This window comes from Alligator mississippiensis, unplaced genomic scaffold (assembly GCF_030867095.1).
Source record: "Alligator mississippiensis isolate rAllMis1 unplaced genomic scaffold, rAllMis1 scaffold_69, whole genome shotgun sequence".
NCBI lineage: Eukaryota > Metazoa > Chordata > Crocodylia > Alligatoridae > Alligator > Alligator mississippiensis.
In genome coordinates this window covers 75,001-85,000 of record NW_026775310.1, presented here as the reverse complement: position 1 = coordinate 85,000, position 10,000 = coordinate 75,001, and positions in this window count along the sequence as shown.

The window sequence follows — 10,000 nt, the reverse complement described above, 5'->3', positions numbered from 1 at the left end:
GAGGTTTTTCAAACGGGCCGTGCCCGGGCCTTCGCTCCAGGAGGGCGGACACTTTCGGCGGTTCGTCCCGGTGGCTGGGCCGGGTGCCGCATCTACAATATTGCCGAGAAAGGTCCGCGGAGATTTTCGGGGACACGGTTTCCGGGACCCTAGATGCCCATCTTGGGTTCCAGGAGCTCGGACGGAGGAACCTCCGGGGCCGGACCGTGCTGCAGGAGGGGTTCAACCGCGAGTTTGGCTCCATGTCGACTGGAGCTCCGGCCCAGGGGCGGGCCGAGCGGCTTGGCCGGGCGAGAGTTCCAGGAGCCCGGCCGCGATTCCGGCTTCTCCCCGGTGCCCTGCCCGGAGGCCGGGCGGGTCCGGGGGCCTTCGGCGCGGGCAGCGGGCTGCTCCCGCGGGGGAGACGAGCCGCCCTAACGCCCGGGAGGGAGGCCCGGGGTCGACCTGGCTCCCGAGCTCCGGCCCTGGAAGTCCGTATGAGGATTTTCAAACGGGCCGTGCCCGGGCCTTCGCTCCAGGAGGCCGGACACTTTCGGCGGTTGCTCCCGGCGGCTGGGCCGGGTGCCGCATCTACAATATTGCCGAGAAAGGTCCGCGGAGATTTTCGGGGACACGGGTTTCGGGACCCTAGATGCCCATCTTGGGTTCCAGGAGCTCGGACGGAGGAACCTCCGGGGCCGGACCGTGCTGCAGGAGAGGTTCAACCGCGAGTTTGGCTCCATGTCGACTGGAGCTCCGGCCCAGGGGCGGGCCGAGCGGCTTGGCCGGGCGAGAGTTCCAGGAGCCCGGCCGCGATTCCGGCTTCTCCCCGGTGCCCTGCCCGGAGGCCGGGCAGGTCCGGGGGCCTTCGGCGAGGGCGGCGGGCTGCTCCCGCGGGGGAGACGAGCCGTGCTGGGCCCCGGGAGGGAGGCCCGCGGTCGACCTGGCGCCGGGGCTCCGGCCCTGGAAGTCCGTATGAGGTTTTTCAAACGGGCCTTGCCCGGGCCTTCGCTCCAGGAGGCCGGACACTTTCGGCGGTTCGTCCCGGTGGCTGGGCCGGGTGCCGCATCTGCAATATTGCCAGGAAAGGTTCGCGGAGATTTTCGAGGACACGGGTTTCGGGACCCTAGATGCCCATCTTGGGTTCCAGGAGCTCGGACGGAGGAACCTCCGGGGCCGGACCGTGCTGCAGGCGAGGGTCAACCCCGAGTTTGGCTCCATGTCGACTGGCGCTCCGGCCCGGGGGGCGGGCCGGGCGGGCAGGCCGGGCGAGAGTTCCAGGAACCCGGCCGCGATTCCGGCTTCGACCCGGTCGACTGCACGGCGGGCGTGCAGGCCGGCGGCGACTCCCAGGGCCCCTTCCAGGCTGCGGGGCCCAGCGGTTGGAGCCCGGCTACCCCGGCGAGGGGCGGAAGAACCTGCACGGCGCGGCCGGAGAACCCGGCATGCATGCGCGGGGCAGGCCGGGCAGGAGTTCCAGGAGCCCGGCCACGATTCCTACTTCTCCCCGGTGCCCTGCCCGGAGGCCGGGCGGGCCCGGGGGCCTTCGGCGCGGGCGGCGGGCGGCTTCCGCGGCGGAGACGAGCCTCTCTGGGGCCCGGGAGGTCGGCCCTGGGTCGACCTGGCGCCGGGGCTCGGGCTCCGGAAGTCCGTATGAGGTTTTTGAAACGGGCCTTGCCCGGGCCTTCGCTCCAGGAGGGCGGACACTTTCGGCGGTTGCCCCCGGTGGCTGGGCCGGGTGCCGCATCTACAATATTGCCAGGAAAGGTTCGCGGAGATTTTCGGGGACACGGATTTCGGGACCCTAGATGCCCATCTTGGGTTCCAGGAGGTCGGACGGAGGAACCTCCGGGGCCGGACCGTGCTGCAGGAGGGGGTCAAAACCGAGTTTGGCTCCAAGTCGACTGGAGCCCCGGCCCGGGGGGCGGGCCGGGCGGGCAGGCCGGGCGAGAGTTCCAGGAACCCGGCCGCGATTCCGGCTTCGACCCGGTCGACTGCACGGCGGGCGTGCAGGCCGGGGGGCGACTCGCAGGGGCCCTTCCAGGCTGCGGGGCCCAGCGGTTGGAGCCCGGCTACCCCGGCGAGGGGCGGAAGAACCTGCACGGCGCGGCGGGAGAACCCGGCATGCTTCCGCGTGGCAGGCCGGGCAGGAGTTCCAGGAGCCCGGCCACGATTCCTACTTCTCCCCGGTGCCCTGCCCGGAGGCCGGGCGGGCCCGGGGGCCTTCGCCGCGGGCGGCGGGCGGCTTCCGCGGCGGAGACGAGCCTCTCTGGGGCCCGGGAGGTCGGCCCTGGGTCGACCTGGCGCCGGGGCTCGGGCTCCGGAAGTCCGTATGAGGTTTTTGAAACGGGCCTTGCCCGGGCCTTCGCTCCAGGAGGGCGGACACTTTCGGCGGTTGCCCCCGGTGGCTGGGCCGGGTGCCGCATCTACAATATTGCCAGGAAAGGTTCGCGGAGATTTTCGGGGACACGGATTTCGGGACCCTGGATGCCCATCTTGGGTTCCAGGAGGTCGGACGGAGGAACCTCCGGGGCCGGACCGTGCTGCAGGAGGGGGTCAAAACCGAGTTTGGCTCCATGTCGACTGGAGCCCCGGCCCGGGGGGCGGGCCGGGCGGGCAGGCCGGGCGAGAGTTCCAGGAACCCGGCCGCGATTCCGGCTTCGACCCGGTCGACTGCACGGCGGGCGTGCAGGCCGGGGGGCGACTCGCAGGGGCCCTTCCACGCTGCGGGGCCCAGCGGTTGGAGCCCGGCTACCCCGGCGAGGGGCGGAAGAACCTGCACGGCGCGGCGGGAGAACCCGGCATGCTTCCGCGGGGCAGGCCGGGCAGGAGTTCCAGGAGCCCGGCCACGATTCCTACTTCTCCCCGGTGCCCTGCCCGGAGGCCGGGCGGGCCCGGGGGCCTTCGCCGCGGGCGGCGGGCGGCTTCCGCGGCGGAGACGAGCCTCTCTGGGGCCCGGGAGGTCGGCCCTGGGTCGACCTGGCGCCGGGGCTCGGGCTCCGGAAGTCCGTATGAGGTTTTTGAAACGGGCCTTGCCCGGGCCTTCGCTCCAGGAGGGCGGACACTTTCGGCGGTTGCCCCCGGTGGCTGGGCCGGGTGCCGCATCTACAATATTGCCAGGAAAGGTTCGCGGAGATTTTCGGGGACACGGATTTCGGGACCCTGGATGCCCATCTTGGGTTCCAGGAGGTCGGACGGAGGAACCTCCGGGGCCGGACCGTGCTGCAGGAGGGGGTCAAAACCGAGTTTGGCTCCAAGTCGACTGGAGCCCCGGCCCGGGGGGCGGGCCGGGCGGGCAGGCCGGGCGAGAGTTCCAGGAACCCGGCCGCGATTCCGGCTTCGACCCGGTCGACTGCACGGCGGGCGTGCAGGCCGGGGGGCGACTCGCAGGGGCCCTTCCAGGCTGCGGGGCCCAGCGGTTGGAGCCCGGCTACCCCGGCGAGGGGCGGAAGAACCTGCACGGCGCGGCGGGAGAACCCGGCATGCTTCCGCGGGGCAGGCCGGGCAGGAGTTCCAGGAGCCCGGCCACGATTCCTACTTCTCCCCGGTGCCCTGCGCGGAGGCCGGGCGGGCCCGGGGGCCTTCGGCGCGGGCATCAGGCGGCTTCCGCGGCGGAGACGTGCCTCTCTGGGGCCCGGGAGGTCGGCCCTGGGTCGACCTGGCGCCCGGGCTCGCGCTCCGGAAGTCCGTATGAGGTTTTTCAAACGGGCCTTGCCCGGGCCTTCGCTCCAGGAGGGCGGACACTTTCGGCGGTTGGCCCCGGTGGCTGGGCCGGGTGCCGCATCTACAATATTGCCAAGAAAGGTTCGCGGAGATTTTGGGGGACTCGGTTTTCAGGACCCTAAATGCCCATGTTCGGTTCCAGAAAGTCGGTCAGAGGAACCTCCGGGGCAAAAGAACCGTGCCGCGCTGCCTTGTCAACCGAGCGTGGAGGCAGCGTGCCCCGATCCGGCGGGCCTGGCCGTGCGAGAGTTCCAGGCTCTGGCCCGCGATTCCGGCTCCCGCCCCCCCCCCCGGTGATGGGCTCGGAGGTCGGGCAGGCAGCGGTGCTTGCTTCCCCAGGAGTGGCGGGGCTCTCCTGACGGGGAACCGGGAGGACCTGGTGTCCGCCGTGGGACTTGGAAAACTTCTGCTCGGTTGCGTTGGGAGCGGTTAACGTGGGAGCTCCGGCCGGGACTATTGTTAGTTACTCTTACCCTGTTAGTAGCTGGGGGCCGCCCCGGTTGCGGCGGCCGATTTGACTGGCGGCACCGGCTGGTTGCCGGACGGGCGGTTAGTCCTCAGCCGAAGCTGAAAAAAGATTGTCCGGGCTCCGCCGCTGTTGGTTTCTTGGCGGCTGGGCTCCCGGTTTCAGAAAATAAAACATTGCGGGGGACAACTGAAAGAAAAACAGGGTGTGCACGTGGGGGGTCAAAGGTTCAAAACGAGTGCTCCCCCGGGGGACAGGGAGCAGAGCACCCCGGACAGCGCCCACCGGCCCGCAAACTGCTTCAGCTTGCCGGCGGCTACCGCCCAGTGGTGCTCCGCTCGGAGGCGGGCGCGCAGGACACCGAGGAAAAACGCCCCGAGGTGCCCGGGAGCCTTCCCGGCCAGAGCCTCCTTCCTGGATAGCCAGATGACGAGCTTGGCCAGAGCCAGGAGGAGGTTGACCAGTCGGTCCCGGGCCCGGGTGGGGCGACGGATGGGGAGTGCGTAAATAAACAGGTGCGGGGAATAGTGCAGCCAGAACTTGAGGAGCAGGTTCTGGAGGAGGAGGTGCAGGGGCTGCAGCCTGGCGCACTCGAGGACCAGGTGCGCCAGGGTCTCCCTCTCGTCACAAAACGGGCATCGGTCGGAGATGGTGTCAATCCGCGCCAGATACACGCCCGTCGCGGCGGCCCCGTGAAGGAGCCGCCAGCCTAGGTCCCCGGCGGCTCTCGGGACGAGCTCCGAGTAGACGCTGAGCCACCGGGGACCGTCGGCCACGCCCTCGCCAAAGTAGTCCCGCCATTGGGTGTCTTGGCGGGACGCGAGGGCGGCGTGGTGGAGCGTCCTGCGGACGAGCGTGTAGAGCTGGCGCCGGTGGGCCGTCGAGAAGCGGACCGGCGGGGTGTCCCCCAGCCTGCAGAGGTGGTGAGGGGCGGAGTGCCTCGGGGCCGGCCGCTGGGCGGGCCCTATCAGGAACTCCGCCGGGCTGGGGGATTCGGGAGGGCGGGGACCGCCCTCTCGCAGGACTCGCTCGACGTAGGCAAGGGCGTCTGCGGGCAGCGCAGCTTTCACCTCCCGGACTAGGCGCGAGCAAGTTGCACGCCCTATGGTCAGGCCCGTGCGCCGGGCCAGCGCCGCGGGGCCCAGCCATCCTCGCTCGTCGTAGTCCAGGAGGTCTCCGAGCCGGGTGACGCCCACCCGGGCCATCCTCAGGGAGGCCTCTGGCGAGGCTGCCGCCGGGACCGCCAGCTGCGGGTTAAAGAACAGCGGCTCGGCCAGCAGGTCGCCGTCCTTGGCCACCCGCGACGGAGACCTGGAGGCGGAGATCAGCCCCCAGGCCTTGAGGAGGTCTCGGTAAAAGGCCGGCAGCTCCCCCGCCACCCGCACGAGCTCCAGGCCGCGCAGGAAGAAGAGCTGCCGGTCGTATCGGAGCCCCCGGAGGCGGCGGAGGAAGGCGCGCCCCAACAGGCTCCACGCCGCGTGGCTACCGTCACTGTACAGCAGTCTCTGCAGGGCCTGGAGGCGGAACGTCAGGACCTGGCTGCGGAGGCACACCAGGCCCTGCCCCCCCTCCCGCAAGGGGAGGGTCAGCACCCGTGCAGAGACCCAGTGCCGTCTTGGCCAGAAGAACCCCAGCGCCCGTCTCTGGAGCCTGGCAAGAACCTCGGGGGGCACGGGGAGGGTATTGAAGCGGTACCAGAGCATGGACAGGATCAGCTGGTTCAACACCAGCGCCCGGCCCCGGAGGGACAGGCACCGCAGCAGCCCCGTCCACGCCCCGATCCGCCTCGCCACCCTCAGTTCTAGGTCTGCCCAATTCTGCGGGGGGGAGGGGTCCGTGGGGCTCAGGTAGACCCCCAGGTAGAGCAGCGGGCCCGCGCTCCACTCGATGCCCCGGAGCGCGGGTGGGAGCGAGCCCACCTGCCACCCGGCACCCACCGTCAGCCCGGAGCTCTTGGCCCAGTTGACCCGGGCGGAGGAGGCCGCCGAATAAACCGCCTGGCAGGCCGCCACCCGCTCCAGATCTTCCGGGCCCTGGACCGCGAGGAGCACGTCGTCGGCGTACGCCGAGAGGACCAGCCGCAGCGCCGGTTCCCGCAGCGCCAACCCGGCCACCCGCCTCCGCAGGAGGCACAGGAAGGGCTCCAGGCCTAGCGCGTACAGCTGGCCCGACATCGGGCAGCCTTGACGCACCCCCCGCCTGAACGGGATGGGTTCCGTCAGGGACCAGTTGAGCTTAACCAGGCACTCCGCGGAGGCGTACAGTACCTGGAGAGCCCGCACAAAGCGCGGTCCGAAGCCGAAGGCCCGCAGCGTGCCCGTCAGATACCCGTGGTCCATCCTGTCGAACGCCTTCTCCTGATCGAGGGAGAGCAGGCCGAACGACAGGCCCTCCCGGCGCGCCAGCTCCAGGAGGTCCCGCACCAGGTACAGGTTGTCGAAGATGGAGCGACCTTGCACCGTGTACGTCTGGTCGGGATGGATCACGTCCGCCAGCACGGACCGCAGGCGCAGCGAGACGGCCTTCGCCACCACCTTATAGTCCGTGCAGAGGAGGGACACGGGACGCCAGTTCCTCAGGTCGCGGAGGTCTCCCTTCTTCGGCAGGAGAGTCAACACCGCCCTCCTGCACGACAGGGGGAGCTCCCCGCGAGCCTCGGCCTCGGCCCAGACCGCGGCAAGGTCCGGGCCGAGCACGTCCCAGAAGGCCCGGTAGAACTCCGTGGTGAGCCCGTCCAGCCCCGGCGCCTTGTTGCCGGGCATGAGACGGAGGGCGAGCGTGAGCTCGGCCAAGGTGAGAGGAGCCTCCAGCCGGTCACGGTCGCCCGCGCCCACCTGCGGCAGTTCCTCCCAGAGCGCGCTGCGGGCCGTCGCCTCGGTCGGCTCCCGGGAAAAGAGCCTTCCGTAGAAGGCCCTCGCGCGAACTCGCAGCTCTCCCGGGGCCGAGAGGGGGGTGCCATCATCCGCCAGCAGGCAAGTGATGTGCTTTTTGGCCCCCCTCTGCTTCTCCAGGCCGTAGAAGAAACGGGAGCCGCGGTCCATCTCCCGCAGGAGGTGGACTCGCGCGCGGACGAACGCGCCGCGTGCGCGGCGGTCCTCCAGGGCTCTCAGCTCCTCCCGCCTCTCCCTGCACTCTCCGCAGAGGGACGGATCCTGCGGGTCGGCGACCAGGCGCCTCTCCAGCTCCAACACTTCCCGCTCGAGCCGCTCTATGGCCGCCTCCCGCTCCCGGGTGTGCCCCCGGGCGTAGCTGCGGCAGAAGAGCCGGATGCGCGCCTTCCCCCCGTCCCACCATCCCCGAGCCGAGGGGAAAGACTGCCGCTGCCCGCGCCAGGCCAACCAGAACTCCCGGAAGGCCGCTCCGAAGCTCGGGTCCTCCAGCAGGCTGTTGTTAAAGTGCCAGTAGGCCGACCCCCGCCGCCCGGGGCCAAACGCCACCCGGGCGCACACCAGATGGTGATCGCTGAAGGGGGCCGGCCTCACTCTGCAGGACACGGCTCGGGCATCCACGCGGGGCGAGATGTAAATCCGGTCCAACCGGGAGTGGCTCGCCCGCTCCCCCCCCACCCGCACGTACGTGGGGGCCGGGGGGCCGTCGGGGTGACAGACTCGCCAGGCGTCCACCAGGGAGTGCTCCTCCAGGATCCCCCTGAGGGCGTCCGCGGCGGCCCGGCACCGTTGCCTGCGCGAGCGGTCCTGTTCCTCGAGGGTGACGTTGAAGTCCCCGCCTAAGGCCAGGCTCTCGCGAGGGCTCAAGGTGCCCAGGTAGTCGGCCGCCCGGCGGAAAAAATCCGCCGCGTCCGGTTCCGCGGCGGGGCCGTACACGTTCACAAAGTTCGTTACCGTCCCCGCCGCTCGGGCCCGGACGTGGAGCAGGCGGCCCGGCACCGCCTCAACGTCCTCTAAGATCTCCGGCCGCAGGCTCGGGGAGAACAGGGTGGCCACCCCGCACGAGGTGGCCGACAGGTGACTCAGGAAAACCCCGTCTCCCCACTCCAGCCGCCAGGCGGCGGCGTCGGCCGGAGTCGTCCAGGTCTCCTGGAGGAAAGCCACCGAGTAGCCCCCCTCCCGCAGGAAGGAGAACACCTGGCTCCTCCGGAGACCCTGCCTGCAGCCTCGGACGTTGAGGGTCGCGATGTTAAGCGACGTCATGGCTGGCGGGAGGGGGCTCCGATGGCTCGGCCGGGGGCTCGCGCAGGGCAACGCCCAGCCGGTACCCGGCCCCGCGCCCGTACACCGTCAGGGCGTCGTACATGGACCGGGCCCGGGTGTACACCCGGGCGTTGCATCTGTTCGGCCCCTTCCCCTCCCTCACCAGCGCCCTCGTGGCCTCGAGGATGCTGTTAAAGTCGCCCCAGCAGTCCAGGGCCAGCTGCACCCGGGCCGGAGCGCGCCGGGTGCTTTCCCGCTCCAAGAAGGCCACCAGGTCCTCCCTGGAGACTGCTGCTGGTGCTGGGGCTGGGGCTGGGGGGGTTGCAGGCTCAACGCTGCCTGCTGACCCCCCCGCATCCTCAGCCTGGTCAGGTCCAGTGGGGCCTGGCTGGCTGGCTTCCGCCGCCTCCGCCGCGCCTCCGGCGGAGGCTTCCTCGGCCTCCATCTGGACCTCTCGGTCCGCTTGGCTCTCCGACTCGGCCCGAGGGAGATCTGCAGCCCCTTCGCGGGGGGCCTGGCTGGGGGTGGGGGTGGGGGTGGGGGTGGGGGGGGGGGAACCTGGCCCCTGCTCTTCCTCCCCGTCAGGTGCCGCAGGGGCGGCTTGACTGGGGGCGGGGAGGGCCTCCCCCTCGGGACCCGTGCCGGAGCTCACCGGGGTGAGCCCCAGGGTCTCTTCGCTGAGGGGGGGGAGGGGCGCTGAGCTTGAGGTTGAAGCTGCTAGTGCTGTTTCTGTTGTTGTTGCTGTTGCTGTTGCTGTTGCTGTTGGGGAGGGCCCTACCTCCGCGATGGCAGGCTCAGGGGGCTCCTCCCGCATGGGCTCCTCCTCTCCTTCTCTTTCTCTCTCTCTTTCTCTCTCTCTCTCTCTCTCTCTTTCTGGGGCCTCCTCCACGGGGATTACCCGCACTTTCTCGGGAGGGGGGGGGTCTTCCGGAGCAGCTCTGCTGGCTGGTGAGGGGGCCTTTTGCACGTCGGCCCCCTCCCCCTCCTCGCCTGTGTCCGAGGGGGGGCCCTCCTCTAGGGAGGGATCGAGCTGCTCCGCGGCCTTTCTCTTTTGGGCCCGCCCCGATGGAGGAGGGGGGGGGCCCGCCCGCTCGCCCGCAGGGTGGTCCTCTCTATGGCCCGGAGGCTTGCCCGCGGTGGACGCTTGGCCCCGGGCCGGGGCTGGGGCTGGGGCTGGGGCTGGGGCTGGGGCTGAAGCCGGGACTGGGCCCGGCTCGGGGCCTACCTCCCTCTCCCCGTCTCCTGCTCCCTGCCCCCCGGTGACTGCGGCCGAGGCCGAGGCCGAGGCCGAGGCCGAGGCCGAGGGGGGCTCTGCCGCTGGGGGGCTCCCGCCAGGGCTCCCGCCAGGGCCGGGGGGGCTGGGGGGGCCGGTGGCAGGGCCCCCCCCTCCACTGGCGGGGGCCTGCGGTGGCCGCCGCGCTTGCCCCAAGGGGCATTCTTGGCGGAGGTGCCCTACCCCGCGGCACTTGTAACACCGCAGGTCCCCCACCGTGAAGAAGATGCGGTGCAGGGCCCCCCCAAACATTACCTGGAGGGATCCCTCCGCCCCCAGCTGCGCTCCCGCCGCCGGCTGGATCGTTACCTGCCGGCGGAACGAGCGCACGTGTCGCAGGGTGGGGTCCCGGCACCCCAAACCCAGGGGCAGCACCGGGGAGATTACCTTCCCCAGCGATGATAGTCG